Below are 19133 nucleotides of genomic sequence, written 5' to 3'. Positions count from 1 at the left end.
ATTTTCAGAGAAATGTTTAGATTAAAAGATATCACGATTTTCCGACGCCAGGACGTGATATCTTTCAAAATCGATAAAAAGCGAAATTACTCTGAAATGGTTGAGAATCGGACCATGGACAATATGAACTTTTTTGTTCATTTTAGGGTGAAGAATCTACTGGAGAAGTTTGTAGCACGAGTAGCAATTCACCCTGTATATACTAGATTTATATATAACAAAATCGGTGAATAACACTGAACGTGCATGGAATGTAAAATTTAAAGCTTACAAATCTAAAAAACTTATTTTATACTTGCTACAATTTTTTCATATCTTGAGTATAAAGGAGACCACAGAGTGGAACAGTATTCTAGAAGTGGTCTGACAAAGGTACAGAACAGAGTTTTCACAGCCGATGAATTATCAACATCTGTACACAATCTAAGAATGAATCCTAACATTTTTTAAGCTTTATTCCTTATAATAGTAATATAATGATCAAATGTGAATGTAACATTTAAAAAACGCCAAAATTATTTATAACATAAACTCTATTTAATTAACAGTTGTTGACCAGATATTTGTACATTAAAGTACTAGATTTACGGTGAAATATACTTAATTTACATTTGTCAGCATTTAGTGTCATTTTATTTTCTTGGCACCAACGCTCAAGTGCCAAAAGCTGTAGCATCTTACAATCATTTAAATTTTCGATTTTATTATACAATTTGGCGTCATCTGCAAATAGAGATATTTTATTGTATTTTATTTCAAGAGCTAGATCGTTTATAAAGATTTTAAATAACAAAGGAGAGAGATGCCCACCTTGAGGGACTCCAGAGGTTACTTCTATTTATCTAGAAAAGTAGTTATTACATTTTACAATTTGCTTTATGTTTTTCAAATATGATGACATCCACAATAAAAACAAACAGGTGGCATATCTAGACTTCCTAGTTTATTAATAAGAATATTGTGATTTATCTTATCAAATGCTTTTGTGAAATATGTATAAATAGAATAGACTTGCATTTTTTCATTGAATGCTGTAATAATATCAGCTTGAAAGGATAACAAATTTGTTAAAGTGGAACGTTTAGCAGTAAAACCATGTCGTTCTTTAGCTATAAATTTATTGAATACAGTAGATAACTTGCAAGAAACTATATCATCTAATATTTTTTGGTATAATTGAATTTTTTTGTATTGTCAGTAGGTTTGAAATATATATTATATACTACTAGTATAGTAGTATATAATACATGTATGTATTATATAACTAGTTTTCCATCGATTAGAAAACTGGCCCTTCAATAAAGAAATATCAAAAATTCTAAAGGTTGAGATAAGGTGCTTACACGTTTTTTTACAATATAGATGATAAATTATCTGGGCCAGAACTACAGTTCTTTGTTAAATTTTTAATTATACCTTCAATATTGAAAAATTATTGGATAAAATTAAATTAGATTTATCACAATTTACATTACTATCAAAGATCGTTGTTCGACTAGATACTAATATTGTCTCATATGCTGATACAAAATTCACATATCTCCTATCTTCAAATTAGACGCATTGAATTTCATAACACACTAGGTACACTACTTTTAGATGATTTTTTCGATATAATTATGTTGTGATGAATGAAAAAACTTTTTGAAATTATTTGGCTCAAGCAAAATTTGACCAAACAGCAAACCTGTGGTTTATTGTGTGGATAATATTTAAAAAAAACTTTGATGTCAGAGCCATTTTACTTTTTTTAATCTTTTTGAATTCAGAAAGGAAATATTTTTATAAAAAAATTAACAAAAGAAAACAAGAAGATCAGCACTCTTGAGAAATTTTATAACAGAATAATTATAATATAAAAAAAATTCACGGCAAATAAATTAAATCTAAAACCAATTTTACTATAATACGTACACTCAAAGACAAAACACCGGATTCTCATTTTTTTCTGACCAGATATTTTTTTATTGGTATATTAATTACTACATACTTGTTTTATTTTAAACCAAATTAAACGAGATCAAAAAGTAATGAGTTTTAATAAAAATGATATAATTATGGTAGTTTTAAAGAAAATTCACCAAAATACCGGAAAATTATTTTCTGTATTCATCATGTTTATGAATATATATTCATTTGTATTTTAGTTACATATGTACGTGTAAAATAATTTATTAATGTAACAATTACTCAACACTATATAAATAGAGAAATTTACAAACTACAGTAGTTTTAGGCATAACTGTTATACAAGCCAATAATTCGAAAATTTGTCCAGCATTCAAAGCAAGTATGCTTGATGAGTCCTACATAACTGAAAAGTGGTTGTACTGACTCCATATAAACTATTTGAGAATTGTGCTTGAGGACCACTGTGAATCTTTGCGTCCCTTGTTCCGATTATTGGAGTAAATTGTGTGTGTAGAAATACAAGTTTTGTGAATGTTGGGAGTGAATGTATAGCGAGAGGGCATATAGTATGTGTAAATGTGATGAAGGATTATCGATACTCCACTACCCACTTAACTCGCGCGCGCGTGTGTGTATATGCCTGCGGGCGTGAGGTACCCTGTACAATTTTTCTATACAAAAATTATAAAAATTAAATGTACCAAATATACAAATATAAATGCAAAAAATACGTGTTTAATACCTTTTTCTGTAGAAAAATTGTACAGGGTACCTCAGGCCCAGTAAACATCAACTTTTCAAATACTAACCTGTACATCCTGATACTTTTTAAAGGTTTTTTAGTATGAAAATAGTGGTGCAATCGGACGGAAACACGTAATTTTTATTTTATATATACCGTCATTAGTTTAAAAGATATTCATATATACAAATTGATTTGAATTTATAATAATATTTGTAAAATTATCACCCTCTCTGGGAAAGAAAATTTTAAAGACGCGAAGAGTTTTTCTGGATGTAGACTTGCTCCTTCGCTCCTGCTTTGTATTCTAGTTAAGTACAAGGATCGCATACTTTTTGATTTCTATTTCAGCACCTGGTCACGTACCGCATGACTATTGTTTTGATAAATGTTACGTTAATGATGTGTTTCACTCTCGTGCTCCTTTTTATTGATACAAAGGGTCTGTCGACACGATGTGACGCCGGAGTTGTTTTTCAAAGAAAATCCGCTCTTACAAAGTAAAATTTAAAAATAAAACTATTTTTATTATTGTAACACTCATTCGGCTTGTCCCCGCCCTACTTTAAATTTCATGCCGGGCTTTAGGAAGAAATTGAATACATTAGTATAATGAAACAATAATAATTACTGGATGGTGGAGGTGAACAAGCAATAATATTTTCTTTGACGAACTCTCGTGTTTTCTCAATGAATTTGCATGCCGAGACTAAAGAAAAACCTTTCCAGCTGTAAAATATTAATATAGTGGTTGAGTCCTGTATATTGTTAAATTTTATACAAGATTAATTTTGTCCAATAAATTTGGCGTTCAACCTAAGACCAAATTACTTCAAAACCAAATGTAATTCGTATAATAAAGAAATGATATATTCTTCTAATTAATTCAACAAGCATAACCTCAAAAAGTTATGTTTCTAAACTTGTTAATGTCATATTTTTCTAAACTGTTTTTAGATAAGAAAATACATAGAACGAACCAATTCAATAGTGATAGTAGCAATTATGCCGCCGCCAATTCTCCACAATTTCCTAAAAAAGGATAGGTTTTAAATTGTGCAAATACACAGTTTAGAAATATAGCAGAGGAACCGATTACACGATATTTGAATATGCTGCAAAAAATGGAACTGAAAAAATTAAGTTAAGATGATGCGTTCGAGTCCTGCTCGTGGAAATAATTTTTCATCTCAGCCTCATTTTACATAAAAATTATTCAATTTAACAACATTGGTTAAATAGGACCAACTAAAATACATATTGAATAATATAATAAATACTAATCCTTATATGTTTCGCCGTCATAATTGACCATATTAATTATTTCAATTAATTATTCATTTTATCTATGATCTTGGTTGAGATGAAAAAAGTTAGTGCCAGACCGGGATTCGAACCCTGCTGCTAGGAGTTGGGTATCCAAGTGGATCGAAGTGACGATAGCTCAAGAGGTGCGTATTTAGCAAAAGGTCATCGGTTTTTTTTCTTCTCAACCAAAACCTTAAATAAAAATAATAATTAATTGAAATAATAAATACTAATTTTACAGGAAATATTATATTTTCATGATATGAACAATTTCCTTTTATTTATAAATGTATGAATTATTTATAAATGTAGAAAAACATATGATAGATAAAAAGAGAAGTCAAAGTACCAAATAAAATGGCACACGAAAAATATCTAAAATTAAACGTTTGGCTTTACTTTTCGAACCAACTCGACTCATTCACTTTTATCTTGTTTCTAACATTATTTATGTTAGTATTATATAACTAAAATCCACTCAAAAGCAATAATAAGCATTGCATTATACTCACAAGTTGCACTTTTATTTAAAAAAATCTTACTAACATTTTCACATTTTAATTAAATATTACAATAATGAAATTCAATTACTGTTCGGTTGAAAAGGAAAAACCCAAACCATTTTGATAATGGATTTCAGGTAAGTGAACAGGGAAACGATCACATTATGAGAGTTCATTGTGAAAATGGGGCTAAGTTTATTTTGCGAACATTCTTGTAATATATATTATATTTATGTAAATACTTGTAACCATTCTCGCTAAATGAAATTGTTCTTTATTTATTCACCTCGCATAAATACATACACGATGAGAAGCTTCTCTAAACAAAAATTCCAATTGCTTTCCCTTTTCATGTTGTAGGTTCGATCATATTTATCCTTTTTTTTTTAAAATAAGGTTTCCTTTTTGTCAATTTCTTTCATATCTGGTTTAAGCAAATTATTGCCGTAAGTAATTAACGTTGAGAATTTAAACGTGGTTGAAAAATTTAATTAATTATAAAAATTAATCGTTGTAATTTTTTAATTTGATTAATTTAGTTCATTTTAAACGATACGAGAATTTAATACATTTTTTAGGAAGGCAAGAAAAGTATTTGCTATTAACACATGTTGAAAAAACATGTCAAATCGTGTATCAGTGTTGAAAAAAAAATCACAAAAAACAGTTCATTACTTTCTACAGCGATGCTTGTTGCATTGTCCGAACTGTGAATAGAACCGGTATAATGAAAGTGGTCCTCCCTTATCACCCTCGTACGGACAAGATGGGTATCACCTAGGCTCATTTGTCCACAGACACTTAGGGACAGTAATTATCAGAAGACAAAAGCCCTGGGCACCGAGGATCCAATTTGTTATTCATTAACGCCCGGACGCTCAAACCAGCGTTCACGGCTTCGCCCTTCCTTTCAACCGTGGTTTAAAAATCAAAAGAACCCCTCTAAACTTTGACACTAAGGGGTCATATTTATCTCATGAAAAATCACAAAATGATAGCTTTGAGGCTTTAATTAATGAATAGATTATTGTTTTATATTTCCTATCTTTTAAACACAGAGAAAAGTGCATTTTTAATTCAATTATTATATATCTACACAGAAAGCATTTCGCAAAAGATTATTATAGTAATGATAATATTTAAGATACTATTATTCGTAATATATTTATGTTCAAACTTATAATGCTGTAATTAAATTATGAAATATTACGAGGATTTCTGTTTAATTTTTTTTTATATATAATGTATATGAAAGTACCTTGCGCAGTGACAATATCGTAATCAATGAAGTTCTATTAGTACATATAATATATGAAAAATGGCAAAGAGGAAGGAAAATTCGAAAGGTAAGTTGAGATAGGAAGTTGGTGTCCCAGTGGATCGAAGTCACGATAGCTCAATTGGTAGAGCAGCGGCGTATTTAGCCGAAGGTCGTGGGTTCGAATCCCGCTCGTGACACTGACTTTTTTATTTTATCCAATACTTTACATAAAGATTAATTAATTTAAATAATATCCTTCTTTCTTCCACAACCCATGTGCGATCTGGGCAATCCACATATGATATTTAAGAGACAATCACTACCTTCTCTTTCCAGGTTACTCGACAAAACATCAAATACAACACTTACTAACACACGATTAATTTACAATAGTATTTTAAAATGGATCTGAACTTATGGAGTGGAACTTCTGGGTTCTGCCTAGAGTTCCAACATATAAAAAATTCGAGAATTCATTTTTGTTTCAACCAATACTTGCATAAAGATTAATTAATTTGATTAATATTTACAAAATTTACAGTTGGAGAAACAAACATCTCCTTTCCCCGAGTGATTGTTTAGAACGAGACAGAGAGAAAGAAAGTAAGAAAAAGATAGAGTGAGAGCGAGAAGAAGAGAAAGAGTGTGAGTGAGTTGTGAGAGCCAAAATAGCGAAACGACCAAAGTACAAATAAGTATATCCACTTAAGTTAGACTGTAACTTTCTTCTTATAATATTTTAATTGACCATGAGATTGGATGGATATATTTTCTCCATGTATAAATGCGGAAGAAATATTACTGTTTTCAACCTTGATATTTTACATTTATTTGTTATTTTTGTAGTGGGTTCGAATCCCGCTCGTGACACTTACTTTTTTATCTCAACCAAAACCTTAATTAAAGATTAATTAATTGAAAAGAATTTATTTGGTCAATCGGACCACAAAACCTAATAAAAGTTATTTTTATTGTTATTTATTTTTTGCCGGCTAACTACTATGTTCATTGTTGGCTCCTCGCGCATTTGTCCTTCTCACGCTATTTTATAATCGCGAAAATATGTATTCTTTTCTGCATTTTTCATCACTTTTCTGTTATATTACTTTAGTTGCTACACGATCCATATGTTTATTAGTATTTTGTTATTATTATATTTATTGTCCAACACACGCCAATATTCTTAGAACACATATTATATATATACACTCTCACACCACCGTAAGATTTTAATCTAACTTATATTTGGCAGGTTTCAGAGTACATATGACCCAGAGTAACCATTCCTAAATTAACTGAAAGCCGTTTAGGTGAAAGCTCGCCAACTTCGTCATCCAAGCCAATAAATACGGTCATTCTGAGTAACCTTTCACACCGTATTTACAATTAAAATTTGCAAGACACCGTGCATTTTTATTCCCCAACGTTTCGCAACCCTGTCATATTCGCCTTACTCCTTAACCTAAACTAACCTAAGTTTTTGACAAGTGTGCGGAGTACTCGATATTCCTCGGCTGACATGTCCAATTATACTTAACCATTTACGCTAATAAATGAATTCTTATTGGACGGGTTCAATGGATGCCGTAGAACCCTTCCCTCACATGTATATATTAAATTACCTAAACCTAATTTGGTGGGCTGTGGGTATTCAATATTCCGTCACAGCCAAACCCACGCATACTTCAACATTCGCGCTAATAAATACATTCAAACATAATAAGAGTGGAGAAAATAACATGTGGTTGTTTATATGCACCATACTCTTTCAGGCGCCAATCGTTCGCATTCTTGTAAAACGTGTTTCACTGTGGCAACTGCGCCGCACAGTGGGCACATCCTGGGACCGTGGGTAAGGCGAGTGTGGTCTATCCTCAATTCCGTGAGAATAATCTTTTCTTTATTTTTCATTTTTTCCGGGACTCTCTGTTTCCCCGTTTTTAACTTCTGAGTTCCCTGCGGACTTGCCATTCATTCCAACTTATTGTTTTCATTGCGTTTTTGATGTCCGCTGGGCTCATCCGGGTGTCCGGGTTATGCTGCATTTTCGCTGCTTCTTTCGCCACCCTGTTGGTCTCTTTCCTTTTAGGCCGACGTGACCCGGAATCCAAAGGATTGCGACCTCCCGCTCAGTCTCTTTTTACATCTTTATCAGTTCGTAAATGTTTCTTACTAACGGGTCTATTGAGAACTTGTTTTGTATGGCCGATTTTTTATAGTTATTAATAAGTAGAAAAAATATCTTGCTTATTTTAATTTATCACATTTACTTACTTCATCGTCATTAAAAATTTAAGTTTAAATGACTTTGACTATATGCATTTTCACCTTAAAATACAACATGAATAAAATCATCGTAACATTTATACGTTAAAGTTTGATATAATCTAAAACGACGCCTGGAGCCTTGAGAGAAGGGCCTAGGACTAATAAAGGGGTGGTAAACGCCGGGTACAGCTTGGGGTTCGTCCACTTCGCTGGAGCTCTATGCAATGTGGGGTAATTCGAATCGAAGGGCGTCTCTGCTTGTCGTCTGCCGATTTTCAGAACGTACAGTGCCACAAATCTCGTTCCATGATGAAAAGATCTGACAAGTTGGAACGCCCCTGGACACTGAGCTGGTTAAAGCCAAACCAATCTTACCTGACAACGATCTGACCGCTTGTCTTTCAAGGATAAAAGTGTGTCACATTAAAAAGAGATGATTTACGGTATATAGATGCATAAGTAATCAACCAATTGTCTTATAAATAGATTAATGATTATCACTATAATCTAAACACTGAGTATGTTTTACTCCAGGGGCTGTCAACAGCATTCACTTTAAACACAAATCCATATTCACTCAAAAATTATCTTCTCTTTACATACCATTCACTCAATTAAGATGGTCCAGTATTTGATATTTTTCCATCAGATTTTGTACATATTGTCCATATTTAACTAAGCTAATTGAGGGACAATAGGATACTCAATATTCCACCATCGACCCTATCACACTAAACATTCATTGTAAAAATGAATTCACTCTCAATATACATAAAAAATAAGCACACGATGTGATATGTATAAATTATTATATAGGATTAAAAATATCCCTGTTTTCTTACCATTCTATTAAAAAGCGATCATGGAGCTACCTTTCGCTATACTGAACGCTACTCGAAGGTTGGATAATGGAGTCTATCCTAAGCGCGTTTTTCGGGATATAGAGGTTTTTGCCTACAGAAGATTGGGGATATAACAAAGAACATCACGATAATGGCGAGAGAGGACTATTCACGTTGGAATTTATTTACAAGCTAATTGACCAAAAATTATTCATAAATTCTCCCAAGGCAGGAACCACCTTACTGAACCTAAATTAAAAATGTACATACAATTTCGGCAGGTTCCAAAGTTTTGAGCATTATCATTAGCAGATTTCAAAGCCACATTTTCAGCAAATTACACTTTAAATGGGTTCTTGACAAACTGCTCTTGTTATCGAAATCTCAACTATTAATATACCATTTAAAGGAGGACAATGTCAAAGGAGTACAGGTCAAATAAATTTTATTGATCAGGTGTTTTTAAGGGATTTTTTTTTTTTTTGGCGTTATGAACTATGCATATTAGCCATGTGACAATTCGTATATGTGTGTTCAAATTTGGGGGGGTTATTGTGAAAAAAGGGCCAGAGGCGACGGTGGGAATCGAACCCACGACCGCGGCGTGAGAGTCTCTCATGCTAACCACTCGGCTACCGCGGTTCTTTGTGTATGTTGTACTCAATGTATTTATTTGCGTAAATTTATGAGAGTGGCGGACTATTAAGTGCCCCATCGACTCTCAATTAGATTAGTTCTTTAATATGTGTAGAAGGGGGGTGGAAGAACATTAATTCTCTTCCACCCTAATTGACCGAAAGGGAAATAGGACAGAATGTGACTAAGAGTGAGTGAAAGTGTGAGTGGGTTTGGATTTAGAAACTGATTCCGTTGGGGGATAATTTCCTCTCTGATGATAACCGCTGGAGCCCAAACCCAACGACTCCACGACCACCGAGGTATGACCCCGGACTACCAAATCTCGGGGTGGGAGAATCTCGAGCCTCACCTCACATTTGTTCTAAATTATCCAAAATTGCCGGTGTATTGTACTGTACATCCGTGTGCAGAATTGAGCTCATTAATCAGTAACTACGTCTCTTTAGTATTTTTTTCTATAGTACACTTCTAACCAGTTTATATAAACTTGTAACGGTCCTTCACTGTTGTCACTATCTTTAGTAGTGGAAACAGGAGTGAAGAGGGGAAAGAATAACCTGTGGCCCGGCAAATATCAGATATATATTTGGGTATTGAGATAAATAGTATAAAAACCGATATTTTTACAGATATACATTAACAATTATAATTTACGTAAAATTTAATTTATTAATAAATTATGTTTTACAGAATAAAATCAGCTTATAGTCTTACCCTACATAGAAAATAATTCACTAGTTTTCGTGGTCCGCTTGACCGAATAATATATTTCAATTAATTAAGGTTTTTAGTTGAGACAAACTAAGAGATTAGTACGTGAGTTGGAAGAGATGACGCTAAAAACCTTAATAAAATTGTCAGTAATAGGAAATTAAAGATCCAGGTGGTAGTTTCATGCAATCCATAGCGTGTAAGATCCCATAAATGCTGAATAGATCCAAACATAAGAAAACCAAAATAAAAAAATGCACATGAAAANAAAAAAAAAAAAAAAAAAAAAAAAAAAAAAAAAAAAAAAAAAAAAAAAAAAAAAAAAAAAAAAAAAAAAAAAAAAAAAAAAAAAAAAAAAAAAAAAAAAAAAAAAAAAAAAAAAAAAAAAAAAAAAAAAAAAAAAAAAAAAAAAAAAAAAAAAAAAAAAAAAAAAAAAAAAAAAAAAAAAAAAAAAAAAAAAAAAAAAAAAAAAAAAAAAAAAAAAAAAAAAAAAAAAAAAAAAAAAAAAAAAAAAAAAAAAAAAAAAAAAAAAAAAAAAAAAAAAAAAAAAAAAAAAAAGAGGAAAAAAAAAAAAAAAAAAAAAAAAAAAAAAAAAAAAAAAAAAAAAAAAAAAAAAAAAAAAACACTAGTTTTCGTGGTCCGCTTGACCAATTAATATATTTCAATTAATTATGGTTTTTAGTTGAGATAAAAAAGTCAGTGTCACGAGCGGGATTCGAACCCACGATCTTCGGCTAGATATGCCGCTGCTCTACTAACTTCCCATCTCATCCCCACCTTTTGAATTTTCCTTCCTTTTTGCCATTTTTCCGCCAGTGTCCGAGTGGATCGAGGTCACGATAGCTCAAGTGGTGGAGCAGCGGCGTATCTAGCCGAAGATCGTGGGTTCGAATCCCGCTCGTGACACTGACTTTTATCTCAACTAAAATCCTTAATTAATTGAAATAGAAAATAATCATATGCTTATAGCTCTTTACTTTCAAATGGCAACATAGATAATTTTGTCTTATTTTGTTTAATTTGATAGATTATTGATTGTATTGCAATCAAACGATTTATTTAATTTTGCATAAATTTTGTTTTACATTATGTTTGTTATTTATTATAAATGCTGCATCATTACAAGAGCTTATTAAGACAATAAATCATAGAGGAATCTTGTGCTTACTGTAGAATCATTATTCTTAGTCACTTGACACACATAGACTTAATAAGTTAAAATTACACTAGACGATAAGACCAATTTAATTAAACGTATTTGGTTTCTAGTAATTTAAAGGAAATTACCGGCTAACATGTATGGTGTAATTTATTCTAGAACAACTCAATCAGACCCGTTTGTGCCTTGGGGGTATTACACCTGTCAGTTTCTAGACGAGATGCCACCAGCACACTTCCGTAAACTACCTTCATGTGGTAATTGTACACGCATCTTTAATTAATACGTCTGACAGGATGGGGTTGGCAGCTAGCGAAAACAAGACCTTATTAGATGGTCGGCCGTGGTGGAGGGAAAAAAACTGACAGGGGTCGAGTTTACGGGCGTAGGAATTAACTGTTTTAAATAAAAATTAAACGGCCTCCGCTTAGTTGGGCGAGTTTCTATTTTAAGATTAGGTTGAAATAATTACTGAGGAGTAAGAGCGGGATTTTTCTTTGCTTTGCAATTATGTCTTGTAATTGCGCGGACTATAATAACAATTTTATCGTGATTTTTTTTCGTACTAGCTAGTTTTCCAACAGCCATGTCCTGAAGGGAATTAGTTCTGCATACATATTTTCTTTTCTAAACTCTTCTAAAATATTCCGTTTCAGGCCAATTGCAAAGAACATGTAAAATTTACGTTTTTTTTAAACTAATGAAACATAACATAGAAATCTTTTTATGTAAGGTTTTGGTTGAAATGAAAAAGTTAGTGTCACGAGCGGGATTCGAACCCACGATCTTCGGCTCAATATGCTGCTGTTCTAACCACGATAGCTCATGTGGTTAAAACAGCGGCGTATTGAGCGGAAGATCGTGGGCTCGAATCCCGCTCGTGACACTAACTTTTTAATTTCAACCAAAACCTTACATAAAAAAATTATTTAATTGAAAGAAGTAATTTGGTCAATCAGATCACTAAATATAATGGATAACATAGAAAGTCGTTTTTCTTGTGTGTTTTTTCTTTCTTAAACTTGCAGAAGGAACTCTGATAAATTACATATTTTTCTTTCAGTAGATTGGGAATGAGGACAGGGCCTCAACATTTAGTAAATATTTTTTTACTGTCTTATCATTCGCGATTACATACATTGTATGTAACATATTCTCGTAGTTTAACATATGAAATAAGTTTGTGTTGATTAGTGGCCGTTAATTATTCTCACATTCAACACGACACGCAAGAATGGCACAATTACGCAGAAAACAAACACTTTTAGCCCTGAAGATGACCGCATTAAAGAACGAAACGTTGGCACGATAAAGAAAATGTTTTTCTCAAACCTACATCACACCAGACCGCATCTCACGATTTCCCAATAATCATGTAAAATAAAAGATATATTCCTTAAATATTTCGGTAGTCTGAGCGGTTTTTAAATTGTACTTTGAATAAGTTGGAAAAGATTTTGTTTTTCTCAAAACAATGTTTGGAAATATTTTTGTGTGAAAAACTTTGTAATAAATTTTTATGTCCCAGGGTTTTCTCAAAAAATAATAAAATGAAATAAAGAAGTTAAACTCACCCTGTACAGACACTGAATTTACTACAGCTTACTTTCTTACTGTATATATAACTTTTTGTGAAAGATACAAATTGTGTAAACCTTTTCGTGCAAATGTATATNTATATATATAAGCGTGAATGTTTGTATATTACAGAATATTCAGTACCCCAGGTAGAGGTTGTTGGAGAAATATCGAGTACACCACCATCTTATTTCCCAATTCTATTTAATAATGAGTGAGAAAGTGAATGTGTTCTAATTACATGTATTTGGGGCAGAAATGTCCTTTTTGGAGTGTAAATTTCATATTATATTTTCTGCCAGTAATATACAATGTTGACATCTTGCATCAAAATTTCTTCAAACAACAATATACAATTAGAGTATTATACCCGCCATATTTTCATGTAACTTTAGAAGTACATGTATACAGCTGTCAATTTTCAAGTAATATTTCTGAAAACCTGGTCGTAATTAATACGTGTTGTTTGTAATGTAGCATTATACTTTAAATGCTTAATTAAGTATATTCAACGGTGTTTCAGGACGTTGGCTTTTGTAACACTTTCTACGGAAGAAATTAAGTACAACGTGGAAATCGATATTTCTGAACATGTGTCTTACTTCTTAAAATGCATTTTGCTTTTTGTACAACGTTTAAAAAATGAGTTAATCAACTTTTATCTCTCGTCATTAGTTTACATTTTGCATAAGTAAAAAACAAAGATAATTTCAGAATAAAAACCCCCGGATGGAGTAGACAAAATACCTCGTGTCACCTTTTCTTAGAATGTATTATAATATAATTATTAATTATACGGATCGTTTAGAAGGATGTGCGTGCAATGTACTTCAATCAGCTGAATATTACACCAGATCAAAGAGTACCCTGAACAACTTCCCCTATGGCATCCTCAAACTACCTCTTTTTTCTTTAATCAATTGATATCACATTTACGTCAATTTTTATTTTTATTTTAGATTTTTGTTTAAATTTGGATTTTTAATAAATTTCGTTTTGTTGCTTTCGTATCCAAGAATAGTGAAAAAGTGGTTTGGTAGATTAAAATATTGCTGACTCCAACTTGTCCTTGTTGCATTATTGCAATGATTTCTTCAAATGTAGCCCCGCCCGACATCTTCCTTGGTATTTCTTATTAGAAAACGCGTTAGTCTGTTTCATGACTCGATCTCTATGATTTTTACTGGTTGTTTGATTTACATTAATTTTACATTTGTAGAACCATCCAAATATTGATATCATGAGAACCATATTTTTTGCTCGATATGAGATCATCGGGATTGACCGTTCACCATCATTAATAGTTTGAAGTTCGTGGGTTCGAATACCAACTTTTTCATCTCGACCAAGACGTTCGATAAAAGGAATATTTAATAAATTAATAACTTGTTTCAACTCCATCGGTACAAAATTCCAGCTAGACAAAATTTTCCTAGCACGTAACCTTGTATAGTATTTTCAATGTGTAATGAATGTAGTGCGTGTAACATATCTGGACAAACCTATGGAAAAAAACGACGAAATTTTACAGTTGATAATATTGATAATGGCTCCGTGCAGATTGTTAACTGGTCATGATTAGATGGGGCTATTACATTAATAAATTTCTTTATCGCACAGAGTTCATTGGTATTGCTAGTAGACCCCGCGTTGTAAGTTCGATTCTTACCGTCGGCCCTGGCCCTTTTTTTACGTAATATGAACGTTCATTAGCCCATAAAAAACGTTAGTTGCTACATATGTCAATATGCTACAATTTTAAACTTTTTTGAGCATAATAACATTAACAATAAATGATTACAAACAAATGGGAAAAGAGATGAACTGTTATTTTCAATCACGCCACAGAAAATCAACGCATTATTTCGTAAATAGCATAATGTGGTTGGTTGTTGTTACATTGCGTGGCAATAAATGCTTCAATAATCGAATGATGGATCATGTTAATTCTAATACTCACGAATCCATTAGGTTAAAAATAAATAGTTGGGTTTTGCAATTATTTCCCTACTTTCCAAAAATTTCAATAACTTAGAAATAATTGTCATAACTGTTAAAACAACCATAAATCAATACACCGAAATATAGCACCCTAGTATTACAATTAAATTTTTTTTAAAAAGTTTCTTGGTTTCTTTTCTTTCCTGGTATACTATTTTTCCAAATACATTGATAATACTTTATTGAAAAACTTCAGTATTTTTCCTTTACTAAAATGCGTGCATTTTGGGCTAATTCCAGTAACTATTATTTAGCTTATTTTCATAAACTTAATCTAACAAAACGACTCTACTGTTGTGTGAATAGTTTTCCTTCAACTTTTATAAGTTATGCTATATTTGTTGGTCTTTTCTTAAGAATTGTGATAATATCAAATGAATTCGGTTTGAAAATTCGCATTTATAAGACAATTAATTAAGGTTTTTAGTTGAGATGAAAAAAAGTTAATGGCACGAGAGGGATTCGAACCCACGGGGTTGAGATGGGGAGTTGATGTCCGAGTGGATCGAGGTCACGATAGCTCAGGTGGTAGAGCAGCGGCGTATCTAACCGAAGGTCGTGGGTTCGAATCCCTCTCGTGCCATTAACTTTTTTTCATCTCAACTAAAAACGTTAATTAATTGTCTTGTATTAATTGGTCAAGCGGACCACGAAAATAGTGAATTAATTCGCATTTATGTTGCAAGCATTCACAGTTATTGAATGAAAATGTGTGCTTGTGTGAATGTGTAATAATGGTTATTTCAACAAAACCCACTTCAAAATCGACTTGAATTTGCCGTACCAATCTTAATTTTAAACAATAGAACAGCAGATGCCCGTTTTTCCTGCAGTTTCTAAACAGCAGCTGGCTTGGGAAGATACCTGGACGCCCTGTCCATCCAGCCGTCGGTTTCCGATTCTAACAAGGTCAACAGAGTGAGGATACATCTGTCTACGGATTGAAATATGGCGGTCATGTGAAACATACAAAATCACTTAGTTTGGGTTTTGTATTGGTTAGAAAAATGTATGACTGGCTAAATAATTATTGCAACAAACAACTAATATTGTTAAGGGATAAACCAACAAATCAATAACAGTAGTCTTGATTTAAATCAAATACACCGATTGATTAATTATCCTGTATACCTATCAAATATACTGATTTGAAATTGAACACAATTATCCGTTTTGATGTATTATTCACTGTGCAATATTTCGGAAAGTTCCGTTGAGGGAATTTATTTAAATTATGTGTTTTATGCTTTCTATTGGGTCATCCCTGAAAGATCCAAGTTTTAGTGTTACATGATAGGATTAAAAAACTTCCTTTTTTGATTAATGATAATAGAAAGCTGATTCCTTAACAATTTTTATTTTGTGTGGTTTCTCTTTGCGGTTTACGGATGAACATTTAATTTGGTAGTTACGGATTATCTTGGTCTGCCTAGGTTCTTGGTTGGTCTGTCAGAAGCGTTTCGTCATTTTATGATTTTTACTGATAGATGCGATGAAAAGCCTTTTTATATGTGATAACTACACACATTGGATGTTTGGGACAGAAAATAATAGACTTATTCAAAGAGTATGTAAGTCAGCAAGTTTACAACTCTCACACTCAACACCTAAGATGGCGGAATGTCGAAATGTGTCAGACAAACTAATTGAACAGGGTGATCAGTAACGACCAAATTCCAAAACTTAAGGTGTTTACGTACACTAACGTTACACCAACGAGATCAAAAGTTACAGCAAATAAGATACTTACCAAGTAGTGTTGGACTGTGTGATTTCTGTGAACGCAAGTTTCTTTATGTTTCCTTTTAAAGTCATAATTTGCCAGTAGCAAAACAAATACATGACGCAGGGCGAAAAATAAAGTCGGATACAAAGAACATGATATGTTCAATTAGGGACAAACGAAAAAAAAATCATGCTTCACAAATCACTACTACACGACATACAAAATGGAGGAAATCTGTACATATTAGGACTTAAAATACATGAATTTAACCTATTTATTATTTGAAACTAAAAAAACCATAAACACAGATATTAGCAAAAGTTCACATCAATTTCACCATTTCAACCACCGATCAACCAGCTAATTAAAAACACATCTTACTACCTTATAAAACATGTCGTACTTCACAAAAATCACACAGACCAACACTGAATATGGCAAACTGCCAGAAGGGGTTTACAATAAACTTCAGAAAGGATGGGCTGACCAAATTGTACTGTACCGACCAAATTATATTTTTTTTTAAACCTTGTACACACCTTACAGTGATAAGATCTGTGTCAATGCCTCCACCATTGCGTTCAATAATCCCTAAGTATTGTTAAATTAAACAATATTACTTAACGAATGTTTTTCCTTAAAAGAGAAAATTTTAAGCATTAAAATGCAAGATTTTTAAAACTTTAAATTGTTTGTCGCAATTTAATTTACTTTAAAAAATCTGCCATCCTCAGCTATAAATTGCTAGACATCAGTTGTCGACGACTGTGTTTTTCAACCGTCAGGCATATAGTCAAATAATTGTTCAATAAATAAATTGTATTTGTCATGTAGAAAATAGGAAGTTTTGAAAATATTAAGACCCAATTTTCTTACGTTAATTAGGATTTTGTACTATAAATAAAAATTGTCGTCAGCTTTGAACGTTTATGCTATTTTAATAAAAAGAAAATTAAATATTTATAAACTTTTATTTTTTTAAATGGTTAAACAAAAAAACAATAAAAGTACATTTTATTTATGATAACATATTTCATTTAACAGATATCGACATATTAACTGATAACGGAAAACTTTAATGTTTAAAATTATTTATAAATCTTTGAAAATTTATAAATAAATGGGAATATACGCAATCCAAATTAAACAAATCTGTTTTTAATCTAATGGATCCACGAGTATTTGCATTATAATGGCCTGATCCATCATTCCATTTAATGAAACATTTATCACCCGACCTCATAATAACAATCACATTATGGTATTTAAGCATAAAGGTTCAACATCAGTGACGTCAATCAATAAAGGGATATATTCCTCGAAAATTTGACGAAAGTACTGAGTGTTTTGTTTTCTGTCAAATTCGGCATATCCTTTATATTTTATATGTTACACATAATCTATTTAAATAATCTAAAAATACAGTTTTTAAATTAATTGTAGTAATTTAGTATATTAGGGTTATTTTTAACATATTCCAAACCAGTTATTAAATAAATGTGTTTATGGCTATAGAACCATAATGTAAATAGATCGGAATGGTGCTTCTCTCGGCTGACCTAGTCCGGTGAAGTTGGTAGACGGAGGTCGACCTCAGGCCTGTCTGTCCTAGCCACCGTGGTCAGGGCCTGCTTTAGATGACCTCTCTAGATAATTTTAGCACCCCGACATGTGCAAATAACAATCTTGATATAAATAACTTGCGGTTAATTATCTTTGAGGTAAATTTGAACTTTCACAGACCTTTCATGACAGTATTACGAAGTCGTTAGTTATTTACTGTAATTAACAATCTGTAGATGTGAAAACATAAAATTTTTTTTCGTCCTTAAAACTCTCGACTAGTCTTTCATATTGCTAACTGATATGTACTGGAGTACAAATTGACAGATATATTTTTAATTGGGAGAGAGAATGAGACGAGGGAAAGAAGACCACAGAAGCCAATCAGTTGTTGGTTGGATTACGCTAAGCCTATTACGTTTACTGTAGTGGTTCGGAAATTCAGACTTAAACTAGCTCAGACTTTTCGGTTCATATCTTTCAAACAAGACAATAAATAAGGGAATAACACTGACTGCGTGGCAATCATCATAATTCAATTGGGGAATGACCATCAAAAATAGTTTCCACGTAGAACCTTATTTTGATACATAAACAAAAAAACAAGTTAATATGCTTGTATGTGTGTGTCCGTGTTTGTGTTCATGTGAAAGTGAGAGTGGTCGAGTAAATTAAAGAGACGAAAGAAAGAGAGAGAGAGAGAGAGAGAATGAATGAAACTGTGTGTTTTGTAAAAGCAATAGAAATGAAATTATGAGTGAATGCGTTCGTGTATTTAAGAAAGGGTGAGAGATGGCATTGTGATAACTTTCGGAAAATTATAATTCAGAAAAACATTGAAAATTTCAAATTCGAAACCAAGAACGCTGTTATTGGCCTTGAAAAATGTTGATGAAGAATGTCTGAATGAGTGAATGAACG

Source organism: Cimex lectularius, unplaced genomic scaffold (genome assembly GCF_000648675.2).
Source record: "Cimex lectularius strain Harlan isolate CLEC.00 unplaced genomic scaffold, Clec_2.1 scaffold7, whole genome shotgun sequence".
Classification (NCBI taxonomy): Eukaryota; Metazoa; Arthropoda; class Insecta; order Hemiptera; family Cimicidae; genus Cimex; species Cimex lectularius.
Note: the sequence above shows the minus strand (reverse complement) of the source record.